The sequence below is a fragment of the Homarus americanus genome, unplaced genomic scaffold (assembly GCF_018991925.1).
Source record: "Homarus americanus isolate GMGI-L3 unplaced genomic scaffold, GMGI_Hamer_2.0 scaffold25827, whole genome shotgun sequence".
NCBI lineage: Eukaryota > Metazoa > Arthropoda > Malacostraca > Decapoda > Nephropidae > Homarus > Homarus americanus.
The window spans coordinates 10,399,964-10,418,207 of NW_024738300.1; the positions used below are offsets into that span (position 1 = coordinate 10,399,964).

Consider the following 18,244-nt stretch of genomic DNA (forward strand, 5'->3'; position numbering starts at 1 on the left):
TTGATTCGTTTGTATCATGAAGCTCGGATACAAATTACTGACACAGGTAATACAAAGAACTGATTGCTTTCTACGCCCGGATGTAGATGTGAGCCTAGCCAAGCACTGGGAGCATTCAGAGTTAATTCCAATGAAAGATCCACTTGAAGCAGTCTTGACCTTTGCCACGGCGGGTAAATGTGAGAAACAAGACATTAACTTTGAAAAAAAAAAGAGAATTAATGATATTTCATTTAATATCTGTCGGGGTTCTTTTTCCTCGAGTGGCTAGGCTGTTTAGTTTAACATTATTCTCACATCAACACGTGAAGCATAAGTATCTAAAAGAAGAAGAAAGTAAAGAGAAACACAACATTGATGAAAAATTGGTCACTGGCAGCATGAATCCACGGTTTAATTAACGTTCCTCCACACGAAACCCTCATCATTCAGACTCAAAAATCTAACGTTGGACTCCCTAAACGCTGAGAGGAATGAGTGAACAGTACAGTACTACTACATTTTATTTCCCTCGAGAAGTTACCGTGGTCTTGTATAACACAAACTAGTAGACGAGGCAGGGTATTTTTAGTAAGGGGAAACATGACTGATCTGCATACAGTCCCAGAATAACTCAAAACCTTACTTGAGATTAGAAATGTTGTTGTATTTAAAGAAAAAATAATTTCTGGCGTATAAATGTAAACAATGTGGGGTTGGACCAACAGCGATGCGGCATGATACTTCCTGATATTTACTCATATCATGGCAGGGTGCGCCCACAAGGGGAGGGGAAGGGGGGGGGGGGAATCCCGGTTTAGGAAGTCCCTCCCTCCGTAAATTGAAAATAATAAAAGGAAAACATATCTTCGTATATTTTCTGCTTGAAATGCATTCTGATTTTTCACACATGCCTCCCAGATAAATTCTTTCTTTTTGAATTACCTCCTTACTTATTGAGGTCCTTCGTAAGACGTGAGTGGTATGATAGTATGTCTTTCTTAAGGTTAGTTCTTGTTGCCTTTCCATAACACTTCACAATTCTACATATCAATCTTGGTTCAATAGGTTTAATAATTTTTAGAAATACAATATACTGAATTATATTTCTCTGTAGTTGGTTTGTACGTTTTTTTTTACATTGGCTAATCAAGAATATAATACAATATTAAGGTTCACTCCTTCCTCTCGTTTTAAAACTCAGGTGAACCTCTCTAGTACAGAAATGCACCTAAATAGTTGACTTAAACCACAACAAAATACCAATTCCCTAAAATATAAAAGGGTAGTGATGCTGTTGGAAAAGGTCCTGTGTGTTTGGTTCGTCTCTAAACTACTGTATTTTATTGTAACCATAACTCTATCTAGTTAAGGTACAAACTAAGTGAAAATTGTATATTAATTTGTTACGTTATTTTGGTGTTTTACCTTTTGTCATTTTGTTAGATGTATTCTTTATTTATAATTACGATGAATACTCTCCGTAAGAATCATTGAAATTTAAACACTGGATTGGTTAGGATAGGTTAGGTCAGGAAGCGTCAGGGTCAAAACGCCTTTCAGTCGATTTACTCGCCAAGATAAACTTGCCTGATGATATATCCTGCATGAGTTGGGGAAAATATTACATATACATTTCGTGATTTTTAGGATTTATAATTAAATAAAAGATGCTTCGTGTATTTTTTATATTCATACAGTCCGGAGTAGTGTGTTGGACTGCCGTAATTGGTACAAGCACAATGCAGCAGAATTGTTATTTATTTGTTGAGTTGTATAGTTAGTCAGTTTTTTATGGTGTCAACCGAGTATATACAATGTCTTTGTTTTATTTGATGACGTTACAGATATATCAAACTTTAAAAATATGGATTAATTTGCGGTCTAAGCCTATGAGTGTGGAACTGACAGGCCCATTGACATAGGGTCATCAGCACACACACACACACACACGTGAGAATAGCACCTGTTGGGGAGGGAGACGTCACCTGCGTGTTACCTAACCTGAGGGAGGTGATTGTTGGGAGTTAGGTTCGTGAGTCATCGCCCTGTTCCCCCCCCCATCCCTCCTAACCCCCCCTAACCTCCTGCTAAAATAAAATTATACCGGAACATTCAAAGGTAATGGTGTTCCGTGCTGGTACAATACAATAGATCCTTTGTTCCAAGGTAATAGGTACTCTGTGCACTAGCTATTCAAACGTCTCACTGAATTTTCAATCATTTCAGCAATCCAGCCTGTGATATCTGTGGGGGGGGGATAACGTTTTTTTTCTTTAAAATAAGGCAAATTTTCTGACTGGAAGATATGATATTAAACTAATAACTCCATATTATCGGGTTATGGAGTCACTTTGAGATGATACACCGGATGGAGATGTTTCCCAAACAATCGGGTCGATCATTGGTCAAGGGTCTATAGCTTCCATCACCAACTCCCTCCAAACATAATCTGTGTCAGACTGTTGATATCAGTCGACCTGCTCAAGACCGTCTCATCATTGCCACTGTTTAGTATGACCTGATCTTGCATTCATCACTCTGTATGATATAGAAGTAGTGGCCGTGGCCGTTTTGATAACAGTAACCGAACCGACTGTGAATACTGTATACCGTTGACTACTTTCATTGGCCTAGATACTTGAGGTCGTCCCTTAGTAGTATGTCTCTGCCTCCACCAGACCTATGGGTTTGACTCCTATGCGATATAGAACGGTAGGGTGTCGTGTTAAGGTGCGTTACAGTACTGAGGTAATACGTTTTTTTATATATATTTAATACAGCGTCATAATAAGAAGACAATGTTACTTGTGTTGATATACTGTATAACTCCCCGTTTACGTTCAGTTAAGTTTAGTGGAATCTTGTTCTACCAACTTACACACGAACGGGATCCAAGAACAGTATCATGCCAAGTTAAACCCCTGACATGACCCTTTAACTGCAAATAAGATTAAACATCATTAAATATATGTCTAGTCACAGTACTTTGAGGTAGTCAGAGCATGTGTGTGTGTGAAGTGTGTGAAACTGTTATAAAACCTAAATATATACAGGTTATTTAAGGTCGAATGTTATTAGGTCATCTGTTATTCTCGGTGCGTCCCTATGTTGTTGACAGGATTAAAAGTAGTCCCAACAACTCGGAGGAAATATTGAGATTCTAAGGTAGTCAATGACCACTATATTGCTTAATGGGATGAAACAATGGACAGGTGGACTAAACTGTTTTTATACCGGTAGTGATTTTTAGTTGTGCTTTCAATAGTAAGCAAATCAGATGTTGATTGTTGTTATTCAAATACAGATTTGAATAACTTCTTAATGCAGGAGCTGTGAGAGACAGAATGTCTTTCTCCCATGAACGATGCTCACTCGTTACTAGTTCGCTCGCGGCTCCCTGACGCCCTACTATAACCTGTTTATGTGAGGCAGTTTGGCAGTGAAAGTAAGATAGCATAGCAGCATTAGTTTCAGGAGCTGTTGTAATGGAGTTATTTATGGTGTTTGTTAGAATACAGTAAGTAGACATCCTTGGTTTGGAATCACCAGCTGCAATTATCAGAACAGGACTAGTGGACCTTATTGGGTAGACTGGCCCACACGATGACACGCTATGAATCCCATTCGCCAGGCTGCTGTCCACACCTTCCTTATGTCTCGTATGCATAAAGGCGTCTGTCACTCACAAGGTCATAACAGACTAGCCTCCTTCATTGTCCTTACCCCCACACTACCAAGACAGTGCGGCATTGAGCACGTATCACATTCCACCCCCCAGTAGTACTCCGCCCTTTACGCTGGGTCTGTACTGTGGTAGCAACGTTTCGTACCGTAAACTTCAAACGGAAGAGCAGGTGAGGGGTAGGTTGCATTTCCTCGTTTGGGTGGAATCTGGACTCTCGTATATTGACGGTACAGTATTTACAGAGGTTCATATGACAAGAACTAAATTTTGAAGGTGTCACAATACATTTAACAAGTTGACTTAACAGAGAAACCCAGCAGAACCATCCAAAACTACCATCACAAAAACACTGATACTTTTCCTTAACTAGATACGTTCACTTAGTATCAGATAGGAGGTAAAATTAAGGTGCAGAATTTTCCCAAAGATAATTTACGGGTAATTTTATCCACTAATTGCTGTCACATGAATATATCTACTTAAGCAAGAGTCTCATTGAACAAAATTGTATGCTAATCACCTGAATAATCTCTCCACCCCAGCTTATTTCACCTAAAGATTGATTGATTGATTCTGGTAATTACATCCCTGGAGACCCAACAGCTTTGGTCATATGTCGCCGAATTAAAATAGAGGTTAAAAGGACTAAAATCAAATAATGCATGGTAAAAAAACAACGACCCTAACATTATTTGGGGGGATGAGGTTAGGTTAGGTTAGCATTGGGGACCCTGGGTGATTAATCTTTAGGTGAAATAAGCTGGGGTGGAGATTCTTCAGGTGATCCTTTTTTTTTTGTTATAGTTGAATTCAATCAATTCGTGTCATTCTTCCATCTTTAGTTACGAGGAATATTCACCAAACGAGCTTTTATGAGTCTGGATCCTGGTAACATTATGGAGGACGGTGTAGCCTCCTGCCACGCAATAAACAACAACAGGTGTGGCAGCTTCAGCACCGCCCTGTTCCTCTACCACCCAGGGTAATGTTGGCCTCCGTCACTGTCACTCGGACGTTTTAGGGATAATTGCCACACGGTGATTATATCTGTACGTTTTCTATTTCTTTTTATAAATATAAATTTATTTGTATATAGGGACGATTTTACAGGTTACACAATACAAACTATGAATGAATGCAACAGTACCATCTTAACTAACCATATGTAACCTTGATTTACGTAATATTTGGTTGGGTTGTGATACCGAAAGAGATTTTAAATACAATGGAATCAGTTCTACTATTATATACACAAATTAAAAAAAAGTTACCCTAGCGATGCCAAACTCTCCGGTCCGTATGTGAGCTTAGATAATATATTAATCCCTTAAAAACCATAAGTAGGAGAAACGTATAGAAAGCAATATAGATCTCTGAAGGTGTTTGTCGTTATCTCTCCAATAGTATTATTTAAAGAGTGTGGCGAGGAAGAGTGTGATTAGAGGTGAGTGTTGAGAGGGAGGGCGTTGTTTATTCCCAGGGAGCCATTACACTTGGCTGTTATTATGCCCTCTGGTATCTCTCTTGCCTCTCGAAACCATTCCTTGTTATTGTTAGGTTGCAACTCTCTTTTCCTCCTCGTCCCCACAATACCGTCATCACAACTATCATCATCATGCTACCATTTATACTACATGACAACACTATCATAATTATTGTTACCATCATCATCATCACTAGTCTTCCATCATCACTATTGTTACTACCGCAGCTAGTAACATTATTTACACCAGCACCACAACCATTGACATTATCACCACCTTGAACACCACCACCACTACCCAGGGTGATGCGTAGTCTATTTCTGATAATTAGAAACATTCACCAATAGTAATAATAATAATAATAATAATAAGTTTAAGGTCCTGGATATAGGTAAAGTCCTCGATGGTGTGCTTTAAAAATTGCAACTTACGGTATATAACTTTACAGCCTCGTCAAGTCATAAAAGAAAACGGGCTACCTAATAAATTCAGTTATTGTATTTTCAACTGTATTTTGACCAAAGTATTCGTGATGTTTTGATCGTCCTTCGCAGTGTCTGGCTCGCCTTTCTCACCATTGTTCTGTCTGTTGTACCTTGAGTTGTTTTGTTAGATGCATTGTACAATTTCCTGCACCATCTCCTCTGAAGGAATCCAAATATTTGTCTTCTTTGTCTTTCTCTTGTTCTTTTTCCCTCAGTTTTTCCAGTAAAGTGCGAATTTTAACTTTGAATTTAGTTACGTTTTGACTCCATCATCATCATCTTCAACACCGTTTTACGACCATTATCCATGCTAGCGTGGATTAGCTGTGGTTTCCTGTTCACAGTTCAACATGCTGCACAGTTTTTGCAGCTTCTCTTGTCAGGTTCTTAACTCGGAATTTTTTTTGTAAAGACCCTCTGTTGCTAGTAGTTTTTACTGCTGCATCTTCTCACAGTAAATTGATCTGAAGATTCATTGGTAACCTAACCTAACTAGGGTGTCTACTGGTCTGGAAAAATTGGAAAAGGCAGGGAATTTTTAGAAATAAGCCTGAAATTTTGTGTGAATTCAGTTAAACTTCAAAATATTGTTATTTTGACTGCAATCTTACCATAAATTAGTGATGTACAGTAGTATATAAAGGGTAAATAATTAAACTTTCAGGAACAAATTCCAGTAAATAGTCCACTCCAATAACTGAATTGTTTGTATACTTATATTTCATGTTAGCGATCAAATAACCAAATATTACCGGTTATACCTACTAATTTTGCGGTGAGTGTTGTCAGAGATGAATTGTTCTTTTAATTAAGGACTTATTTAAGTGGATTATTCCACATATTTATCATGAGTCATATGGGTGGATCAGGAGTGTGATTTTTCGGTTTTTGTCGGATTTCCGGCTTTTTTGGAACGTCCAGGTCGACCCACGTGAATCACTCAAATCCGAGGAGAAAAATATGTAGGGGGAGTCAGGAACCCGATGTTCGGGATTGATATTCGAGTTTGACGGGTTACCAAACAGTAACCCGATCTGGATTACTCTTCGGGCTTGCTGCCCCGAGTGTTTAAAAAAAATGGCCGAAGGTCTTTGCCGATGTTCATCACTAGGCCTAATGATCATCCTGATCATAGTTAAATTAAATAGTCAGTCTGGCAGCCAGTGACAATAAACAAAAAAATGATGGGCAAGTGACCTACAATACTGAGACCCGACAGATAATCGGCTGTTTAAATTGTGGTGTGTCCCGAAAGGTTCTTATATTTCTTGATAATAACATACATATCATCTTTAAACTGCCCAATGGTACATACATATTATTGAAAATCTCTAATTTTGTTATTCTGTCTTAATAACTACCGAATTAATGTACCTGAAAGTTTTCAAATTTACACATAGAAAGCCTGGAAAAGCCAGGGAGTTTTGTTTTGCCCAGCCAGTAGACACCCTGTACATATAACACCATCCATTACCACTACATATAACACCATCCATTACCACTACATATAACACCATCCATCATCACTATACATAACACCATCCATCATCACTATACATAACACCATCCATCATCACTATAACACCATCCATCATCACTATACATAACACCATCCATCATCACTATACATAACACCATCCATCATCACTATAACACCATTCATTATCACTATACATAACACCATCCATCATCACTATACATAATACCATCCATCATCACTATAACACCATCCATCATCACTATAACACCATCCATTATCACTATAACACCATCCATTATCACTGTACATAACACCATCCATCATCACTACCGAACACCATCCATCATCACTATAATTAACACCATCAAACATCACTATAACTAACACCATCAAACATCACTACATCATCACTATAGTAATAACTGAGTTTGAGTGTTTACTATATTTAGAAATTCCAACTTCATATAATTATTTCTGAATGGTCAAATTTTTAATAGGCTTCAGTGAGGGTGTTGTACTGTTGTTAGTGTGGGTCAGTAAATGGCCCACCATAAAGTACAAAAATGTCACAGGCTGTGGCAGCTTTTGTACTTTATGGTGGCACGGTCTGGACCATATTTGTAATATTATAAGATAATAAAAATATGACTTGATTTTTTTGTGTATTACAATCATACACCTCGTAGCGTTACGACCTTTTGTAGAGTTACGACCACACCCTTCGTAGCGTTACGACGGCACACCGTTTTGTAGCGTTACGACCGTACGCCCCTTTGTAGCGTTACGACAGCATGCCTCTTTGTAGAGAGTGAGAGAGTAGTAGTAGCAGTAGAAGACACTTTTCAAGGCCCCCCGAAGTGGCTGTCTGTTTTACTCACTTTAGATTTGGACCGGGTGGTGTGGCTGAGGCAGCATAAGCTTTCAACACTGTCATACCCACTGGGAAAGTACCAGCAGGTGGGGATCTCCACCCTAAAATTATTTCCATGTTTTTGGCTGAAGTTGAGACTGCTGCAATAGCTGCTATAAAACTTAATCCTTCCAGAAAGTTGAAAGTGTTCACCTTCGACCCAGTGACCCCCCACACACCCCTCCAGCCCACCGGAACCTCTCACTTTCATTGTCAAACCGCGACCTTGCCTCGTTTATCACCTGTCCGTCACGCCAGGCAGTTTATTACCCCAAAAATGAAGAGGTGCTATACATGTAATTACAAAGTCCGTTCATTTACGTGTTTAAAAGAGTTCCTGGGGGAAAGTAAACGTTCCAAATATTGGTATGTACAGGACTCCATTTCCTACACATATTTATACAGTATACATTTCACGTTTTGTGCACAGTGACTCGGGTCTTACAGATGAGATGGTAAAGTTCGTATCACCGTTGTCAGCCATGCGATCTTTACAATTACTGTATATCCGCAAGTGCAAGTCACAGCTGAGATGTGTAGAGAATGATAAGAGCTGCGTGCACTCCGATTCTCTGGATGCGCAACTTTCTAAAGAGACTGCAAATACTGTACACATATCAAGAGACCTTTTAAACACCCCGTTGTGGAGCGAGGACTCAGGGGGGCAGTTAAGTCACAAGTAACCACAAACTTTCATTTCCCTCCTGCAGTTATTGTAAATTGATGCATAAATATATATATATATATATATATATATATATATATATATATATATATATATATATATATATATATATATATATATATATATATATATATATATATATATATATATATATATATATGTAATATATTTAAAGTACAATAAGACAGGAAACCGTTGATGTTACTTGATATTTTCTGTTGGAATATCTCTCTCTCTCTTTAAAGCCAGCTTAAAGTTCCCCAATTGTTTTGGTGTCCAGCGCGAGCAACACACTACAATATTATACCGTACTACTGTAGGCAGCTCATGCTCAAAAGACCCGTCCCAGATTCGGTTCCTGCTGTGGATAATCCTTTTGACTGAAGATAAAAACACTACATATAACACACACACACAAGGCATCCATAACACCAATTTTACGCTGTAACTCTTCTATAAGTAAGATACCTTCACTAAATGCTAATTCTGAATATACGTTACAGAAGCTCTTGAAAAAATATTATTTAATCTCATGTTGACCCCTAAGCAACTCTCTCTTTAAGTGTATTTAGTTAAAGTCACAGGGTAATTTTGCTGCCATTTTTGGACTTAAGATTTGTGGTTTAATTAAGACTATCAGGTTGGTTCATTTCTTTTATCTTTAATAACAAGAAATATCCACCGTGAGAATCTGGACGTTGGCTAGACCAGTTTCTTCATCAATTTACCATTTTTGTCCATTGTTATTAAGTCAGTGCTCTTGTCAAGTAAATCATAGATGTGCGAACTTTGTATGCGTTCGTAATTGGCCACACGAGAATGTTTTTATTATTTTAGTTTGTATTTTTCTTGTGATGGTAATTGATGATTTCGGGCAGTTATGAATCGTTGTTTTTCCTCTCTTGCTCGCCTTGGCTTGGCTTTGTTGTAGTGTGGCGAAGGGAAGTTTTATTTTTACTCTGATCTTTTCTTGTGAGTGAGGATGAGAGAGAGAGAGAGAAAGTGAGTGAAGGTGGGTGGTTGAGTGGGTGGGGATGGGGAAGGAAGGGAGAGTGGGTGAGGAAGTGTGAGGGGGGGAAAGGATGCGAGAGTGGATGGAGAAAATGTGAGAGTGAAAGGATGGCTGAGAAAGTGAGAGGAAGGGTGGGAGAGGAAGTGAGTGAGGGACTGAGGGTGGGAGAGAAAGAGCGAGTTAGTGAGGGAGGGAGTTAAAGAAAAGCGAGAATGAGTGAGGAATGGATGAGTGAGTGGGTGAAGGCGTGAGAGGAAGAGGAGGGGTGAGTGGGTGAGGGCGGGAGAGGAAGCCAGCGAGGGCGGGACCATAACGAGAAGACCACAGTCAACCTCACTGGCTGACGTGCCCCGCTCTCCCCCTGCAATGGTGGAGGGAGCACACGTGTCCCTATTTTTTCCCCTCCAGGATGAAGGGATAATATTTCTGTATAACAAAATCTAACTTCACGAAATGTATTATAATTATATCATAGATGTTATTAGAATACATGTAGTTGCTGAATGGTCGTATCCTTGTGTTCTTGTATATGTAACTACGTCTGAAAAATCTGCTAATATAACTTAACCACACAAATCCGTATCTTATGAATGGGGTGGTTTGATTTATTTTGTTTTCTGGCTGGTATTTGGGTGATGATCTTAAGCATCCTGGGTGTAAAAAAAAAAAAAACTAGTGCGCATCGCTCTCCGGGTTCCCTGTCACCAAGGGCACGACGAGTTCACTGAGTGTTCACCAGCGAGTATTGACAGGGATTGACCCTTGAATTGTATCATCAATTGGATTTTGCCGAACTCTTGTGGGTATGTGTACTACGAGGGAATTGGCGTGTGGTGATTGTTTGTTTTGTATACTGTACAGGTTTTGTGTATGCGACTCCCCAGCAAATATAAATAAGAGAAAGCAGGAACGGGTCGGTGGCTATTTTCCTATTACCTTTGTTTCCTGGTGTAACATTCTTACTACATGGTCATGGTGTTTAGGAGCTTACCGACTCTTCTTCTTAAACAGAGTTGCTGCCAAAACTTTATCCAGTTTACGTCAAGTGGGATTTTTTTTTGTTCCAGTTGATTTCCTCTCTATTGAATCCAAGTTTAGTTCCAGTGAATTCTCGGGGTGAGAGAGATACAGTTATTTCTCGCATGCAGGTTTGGGTGTTGTTGTATTTAGTGTAGTTCAGGTTCCAGAGCAGGTTTTAAGACGCCCTAAGGCACCATAGGTCTCATAGAGCTCGTATGTCCAGGAAAGCAGGTTCTAGTGCACTACAGGTCTTGGGATGGTTCAGGTCCCAGGGTGATACAATTTAATATTTAGGGAGGATCAGGTCTCAAATCCTAGGATGCTGCAAGTTCTGGTTCTTAGGTCATCTTAAGTCCTAGGGTGGATTATTCATAGGTCAGTATAGGTTCATTTCGTAGGAGGTTACCGGTCCTTGGGTGATGTAGGTTCAGTTTCCTAGGATATTAAACGTAATAAAGAACTGCAGGTCAGAGCCCCCTCGATACTGAATGTCTGGGGGGATATTACATGTTCTTTTAAGTGAACAGGTGGAGTAAGATGCTTTAGCGGGCCTTCACCTCTGTACACCTCCCTTCTTCGCATTTTAATCTCCTCCCTCTCTCCTCTCTTTACTTCTACTTTCCCTCTTATCCTCTTTTTCCCACGTTCCTCTCCTCTCTTCACTTTTACTTTCCGTCCCATCCTATTCTCACCTTTCTCCTCAGTTTCCCACCTCCATTCCCTCCCTCCCTCTCCTCTCTTCACTTTTACTTTCCGTCCCATCCCATTCTCACCGTAGTCCTCCTTTCTCCTCAGTTTCCCACCTCCATTCCCTCTTTCCTCTTTACTCTCAATCTCTTCCCTCTTCTCCTTATTCCCACTTTCCTTTAATCTTCTTCTTACCTCAGCTTTCCACCTCCGCTCCCATCTTCCTCTCCACTATACCTCCATATCCTCCTCTCCGCCTTTCCGTCTGTTGTCACACGGTTAGAGTAAACGAAGCCATAGACAAGTTATTCTCACATATCACACCTAAAGGCCATTTGGGGGGCACGCCATAGCTCGAGACACAACAGCATATGATATTAAACAGCGATGATACATTCTCACTTGTTTGAGGTGTTTGTAAACCCAGTTTGACACTGACGTTGGATCATGACCTCAATCTAAACTCCTGGGACCGGAATCACGAAATAGACTCAGGTTATGAATCATTGTTATTATAATTATTGGAGATGTGAGAACTTCTCTTAACGATGAGACCAAGATTATCAGATGTACACAGGCTAAATCACCCTGTAATTGGAGATGTGAGAACGAGTCGAATATTACGACCAGGTTCTCATCAAAGGTTTGAAAGTGGAGTGTGTCAAGCTATCTCAAGTTCGTAGGTTCATTGTTTCCGTAATGGGGAGGTGGGAGAAGGTATTTAACTATAACCCCAGATCTTCAGAAGTTCGTAGGCCAAGTCTTTCTGTAATTGGACAAGTGGGAGCGTGTCACTCTCCAGGACTGGATTTTCTTTAAAGGTTTCGAGGTTAAATCTTTAGACGAGATCCGAAACTTAAACCGGATTCTTAAAGGTGAAAACGAATCTGAAACCTTTTGGAGTACAATGATTTAACCCCCTGAGTCCAAAGTCACTGTACTCAAGGAATTGGTATTATTATGTTCAATAGGTTAAGAAACAATACTCAAAATATTATTGCATTGTCCTCAAGGGATCAGGTCATTGTAGTCATAAGTTTGTCATAATACTCAAGGGTTAGGTCATTGTACTCAAGGGACTTAGTCATTGTACTCTAAGGGTTGGGATATCTTACTGAGTGGGGTTGTTATCGTATTCACGTTTACCAAAAAGGAATTTTTTTTTACCAAGTTGAACTGTAACTAGACTCTTAACCTCATCACAAGTTAGGGAAAATATTAACGTGCGGTTTTTTTTTAGGAATCCGGATCTTGGTATCTGAAACCTCGGGAAGGGGGTAGATTTAGTCTCGGGTTCTTGTGGATGAGTTGCAATCTACAGACAGGTTGAAACTTGGTGTGCACCAAGGTCTATGGGCCTTGGTGGGCTAAACATAATGACACAACTTCTATACGTAGCTTAATCCAATCCAACCCAACTTACACCCCCCCCACACACACGCACGCACGTACTTGAGACGTCAGGGTTACATGATGTACCATAACACAACTCGGGGTGTGAATTGAATGCTAACAAGGTGGTGGTTGTTGAGATAGTAATACTGTGATGCAGTTGGTGGTTGTGGTGTTAGTGCTGTGGTGCAGGGGGTAATGGTGGTAATAGTGATGTGGTACATGGGGGGGTATGGTATTAGTGGTGGTAGTACTATGGTGCAGGTGGTGTGACGTGGCATTGGCACCGTCTGAGCGCTTCCCCAGACCACTCCCTCCTTCTCTCCCTCCCACCTCTCCTCTTCCATCTTTTCCTTCATTTATCTCTTCGTTCTTTCGTCTCCCTCCATTCTTCCTTGCATACTGTAGGGTCTTCAATGCTCCCAACTCTCATAGTATCATCTTGCCATCGAACTCTCCGAGAATCATAAGTTAAAAATGCATCCCTAACTTGTGATACGTAAATGTACTTAACTGGGTCATATAAACACATATGGCAGCCACACTAACTTCGATATTGCAGTGTACCGTACTTTGCTAAGCTCTTACTTACTTACTTACTTGCTTACTTACTTACTTGCTTACTTACTTACTGACCTACTTACTTACTGACTTACGTACTTACTTAATTACAAAGGTTTATATGATTGTAATGGCCAAATAAGTTAAGGAAACTAATCTTTAAAAGGTTAGGAGATCCGAGAACTTATGTCACTAAGACACCGGTTTAGGTTTGACATTATTCCCATTGTCCTTATTTTTCGAGGTGTAGTTAAATGAGTTGGTTAGATGAACTACCAAATCACCACCCGTGTATATCATTAGCTGAATTATCTGCCTTATTTACCAAGAGGCCGCCACCTTGAGTAGTGTCCACGTCGAGGAGGAGGTGAGGGAGGGAGGACGCCGTCGGTGTGTTAAGGGTCCTCCTCATTATTCCTAATGATCTCTTCTAGGGTTACTTGGAAGGCTGCCATTGTTCTTGTTTCCACCTCGTCGGCAGATTGAATCTTCCTGCAGGTCTGGCACTGAGTTATGAAATACTGTATTTCTGGAACCGAGTTATAAAGTGCTACCACTTCTGGCACTGAGTTACGAAATGCTAATACTTCTGGCACTGAGTTACGAAATGCTAATTCTTCTGGCACTGAGTTACGAAATGCTAGTACTTCTGGCACTGAGTTACGAAATGCTAGTACTTCTGGCACTGAGTTACGAAATGCTAGTACTTCTGGCACTGAGTTACGAAATGCTAGTATACTTATGGCACCGAGTTAAAAATGCTAGTATACTTCTGGCACTGAGCTACGAAATGCTAGCACTTCCGGCACCGAGTTAAAAATGCTAGTTTATTTCTGGCACTGACTTAAATCTTCATACTCAAGGGAGGTCAGATCATCGTACTCACGGGGTCAAATCATTGTACAGTACTCAAGGGGTTAAGTCATTGTACTGAGAGGTTAAATAATTTTACTCAAGGGGAAAAATCATCCTACTCAAGGGGTATAAGTATTTAGGAAATGTATGTGTGTGTGTATATGTATGTGTGTTTGTGTATGTGTTTGTATTGTGCTTTAGCTCCAGGCTCTGTCTACAGTCTCTTGGTCAACACTTCCAAGGATGCGTGGCGCCACAGGAGTTAAATCTGCAATAACACCCTTGTCTGGAATGCCTCTCGGTAAACACACAAGCTTATTTAAAACTAAAATGGGGTTTATTTAAGAGCCTTTATGATTACCAGTTACTGCATGATTTAAAGGTTGGGAAATACTGTACAAAACGATACCCTTAGAGAATGGGAGATGAACCAGTTGTGTGACGGTGCCTGACGTACAAAGTTTCAGTGTTACGTATCAAATTTTAAGACGACACCAAAATTTGAAAGAAATAAAGTCTTTCTGATTATACAATTCATTTAGAAAGAGATTATAGTTTAAACATTGCCACCGTGAAGCACCGGGTAAAAAAAATCTCCAGTGTTTGGAAAGAGCGGGAGTGGAAACCTGCCTGTGGCGGATCTGGACGTCTCGTACAGGGTAGGTTGTAGGGTTCCAACTTGGTGCGGTCGTCGTGTCTTGGCGGCCACACCTTTCCAAGTTCACTACCAAGTGCGGAGCGAACGTTGTCCTTTCTTGGCGAGGACAGCGAATTTATTCGGTAAGTTCACGGCCGTTTATAATATTTGTGAAATCGGTTATAAATTATATCAGTTACCGTAGTGTACAGTAGTCAGTGTTTGCTTGTGTGTAAGTTAACCCCTCGCGGATATGACGTGAGCGGGGGTGATGCTTTACCGGGGAATTCTTAAAATACCCCACTAGTGCGTACTGTGCACCTTTTAAAAATTAATGTATGAATTTTGTTATTAGAAAATTTACGTTACAAGTGCTGAGTTGAACTGAATCTATACAAAGATGCACCCCGCTAAAAAAAAAAAGGTGACACCAGTGTACTTTATATTGAATAGGAAATAACGACTCGATGCTTTCAAGACACTAATATCCCATTTCTGCAACATGAAGAGCTGTTAGCATTGATACATAGTAGTTACTGATGTGTAAGAACAATAATAACTAAACAACCTGAAGAAAAAACAAGGAACTGCTGCTTATTCATTGACAGGGGTGTGTAGTGACAATGGGTGGGTGTCAGTGGGTTGTGTTGGCTGGCTGGGTGGGTTGTGTTGCATGGGTGGGTTGTGTTGCATGGGTGGGTTGTGTTGCATGGGTGGGTTGTGTTGCAAGGGTAGGTTGTGTTGTCTGGGTGGGTTGTGTTGGCTGGGTGGGTTGTGTGATAAGACTCGGGTGTGGGTATGTTAGACCAGGTCACGTAGGTGTTGAGTAGATAGGTGAGCGGATGTGTGTGCTTCACTGTGTGTGTGCTTAGGCTCTCTCTCTCTCTCTCTCTCTCTCTCTCTCTCTCTCTCTCTCTCTCTCTCTCTCTCTCTCTCTCTCTCTCTCTCTCTCTCTCTCTCTCTCTCTCTCTCTCTCTCTCTCTCTCATATATATTTGGGGTGAAAATTTAAAGAAAAAAAATTGCATCACTAATTCTGTGGATATACACGGCACACACACACACACACACACACACACACACACACACACACACACACCACAAATTGTTACAAATGATGAAAGTTTTGCAGTTTAAGGTAAGGTAGTTGGGACAAGTTTCACCATTCCCAGTAGTACCACCAATACCTTAATCAGAAATTCTACCCGAGGCAAAAACGTGAGGCAGTATTGCATCGAAACCTAACCTAACCTAATGTACCTCACTCTCATCCCGTTAATATTGAATGCCATCATACGGATTAATAGAACGAAAAAATAAATCACTTATGAGAAAATAAAACGTTAAAATCCCCGTTATTTTTTAAAATTAAATGGATGAGGAGCGTGATCCTGTGTTAGAGACTGTAGAGGTGTTTAATAATATCCCATCTATTACACAACATAGCTAGACTGATTGTTGCTTTATACTGATATCCACATGTTTACTTAATTCCTCGTTACCATCAAGGCTGCGTTGCTTCATCTACCTTCACTCGGCTCCCTGTGTCAATACTTTAGCTGTTTATTTCACTCCATAAATGGCATTGGGCGTACACACCTTGTCATCATCTACCAAGACAAAACCCCGAGGTTCTTATCTGAAAAACAATTTAATAAAAAAAAAAAAACTTTAAGGGTAATTTGGGTATATAAAGGTAAGTTACAATGTGCCGTTGATTTAATAACGTTAATATACTGTATATGACCTAAGCTGTTGAGTCGCCAAGGATGTAATTCCCACAACTAATTATATATCAATCATTAATCAAGTCACGTGTTGTCGAGGTGTTCAACGTGTTGCTTGGTGTCAGAGGTAAGGTTAACCCCATCAGCTCAAGAGGCCGTATACCCTGTTAGGTTAGGTTAGGTGTTAAGGCTAGTTATGGTGTTACTCTAATTTAGGTAAATGAGTTCGGGTACCGCAATAAGCTCGTGCGGCCTAATCCAAGTCAGGTTTGTTTCGGTTAAGTTATGTTTGGTTAGATTTAGTCAGTTTTGGTTTTAAGCTCGATCAAGGTAGAGTTAGATTAAATTATAATAGGTTTGAATGCTCTATATATTTATATATATTTTTAGTTATTATTTTATCCACTTCGAATTTCTAGGGGGGAAAAAAACTTACCAAGGATGCTGATAAGTTGAACACCTTTACCGGATCTTAAAAGTAAGAAAAACAAAACCTCGGTAAAATTGTCGGCAAAACTATTCTCGGTAAAATCATTGTCGGCAAAACTGTTCTCGACAAAAACATTCTCGACAAAAAATGGCCTCGTTTAATACGGCAGTCTTCCTGGTGGGTCGCATCAGAATAGGCTAATTATCGAGACTGTCAACTCGGCGCGAAATCTGTAAGAGGAGGACGTCCTTGGTGCCCCTCTGCTGGGATTGGTATGCAAACACAGCTGCACCAGATGGCTCTCACAAAAGGCCTGCACCATAAAATCAACGTCAGCACGAGCAGTGGATAGCGCCTGACGTTCCCCTTTACTCTCCTAATAACCTGGTCATAGGAGTTATGCCAGACTATTTTTTTTTTGGGGGGGGGGTATGCCTTCTACCCGCTGTGGCATTTGAGGCATGAGTAAAATATAATAAACACTACTAGATGTTTATAATGGTTGAGCTGTTGAATATTACTAGTATGTCTTGTGGTGATTGATATTAACATTATTACAGTATTGTATTATTACATTATTTCCCTATTCGCTAATATCAACCATTGGATAGATTTTAGTTAAAGCAAACATTATAAAATAAGTATACAGTTCGATCAAGGTATAAGATGTATTCGATTAAAGTTAGATTAAATTAAAATGGGTTTAGCTACGAATTTATCCCCGACGGAATATATAAACAAACACCTAACTGGACTTGTACTTGTGGGAAATTTAATACTGTCATCGTAATAGTTAAGTCTGATATATATACATTACATTTACAAAGAAGTTCACCATCACATACAGCTTCATCACTTATATTGGTCGTTATTGAAGTGCTGCTGGGCTTGTTACTAGACTGGTTCTCCTACTTATAGCTATATGGTAGGCAACAAGGTGGGTAATATAAACACGTTACACGACCCTTATGTTTAAAGGTGTTCTGGGACTAAGGTCTTTGTTATGGTGTTTTAATATGTTTTTCTATTATAAATTCTCGTGTTTGTGGTTTTGTTGTATTGAAGATGGTGCAGGGTGATGGTGTCGAGGTGGTGTTGAGGTGCTGTGGTGGTGTCGAGGTGGCATTGTTTATCCTATCTTGGTGGTGAGGGGAGGGAGGTAACTATAACATTCGGTATGTATAGGGGCATGGCTGCACGTCTGTCTGTTAAT

The 18,244-nt window shown here is 40.0% G+C and overlaps 2 protein-coding genes across 3 annotated transcripts in view; one reads left to right on the top strand and one right to left on the bottom strand.

Annotated features, from left to right (window-relative positions):
- Positions 1-18,244, bottom strand: part of LOC121873849 (putative neutral ceramidase C) — an 86,246-nt gene that overhangs the window by 16,791 nt on the left and 51,211 nt on the right. The window lies entirely within an intron of this gene.
- Positions 1-18,244, top strand: part of LOC121873850 (prolyl 4-hydroxylase subunit alpha-1-like) — a 98,676-nt gene that overhangs the window by 1,107 nt on the left and 79,325 nt on the right. Inside the window, exon 1 of one of the 2 annotated variants that reach the window (XM_042377629.1) lies at positions 14,878-15,018. The exons of the other annotated variant lie outside the window; for it this stretch is intronic. The gene's annotated coding sequence lies outside the window, so the exon portion shown is untranslated. Of the gene's footprint in view, positions 1-14,877; positions 15,019-18,244 lie in introns of those variants that run through there. 2 annotated transcript variants of the gene reach the window in all.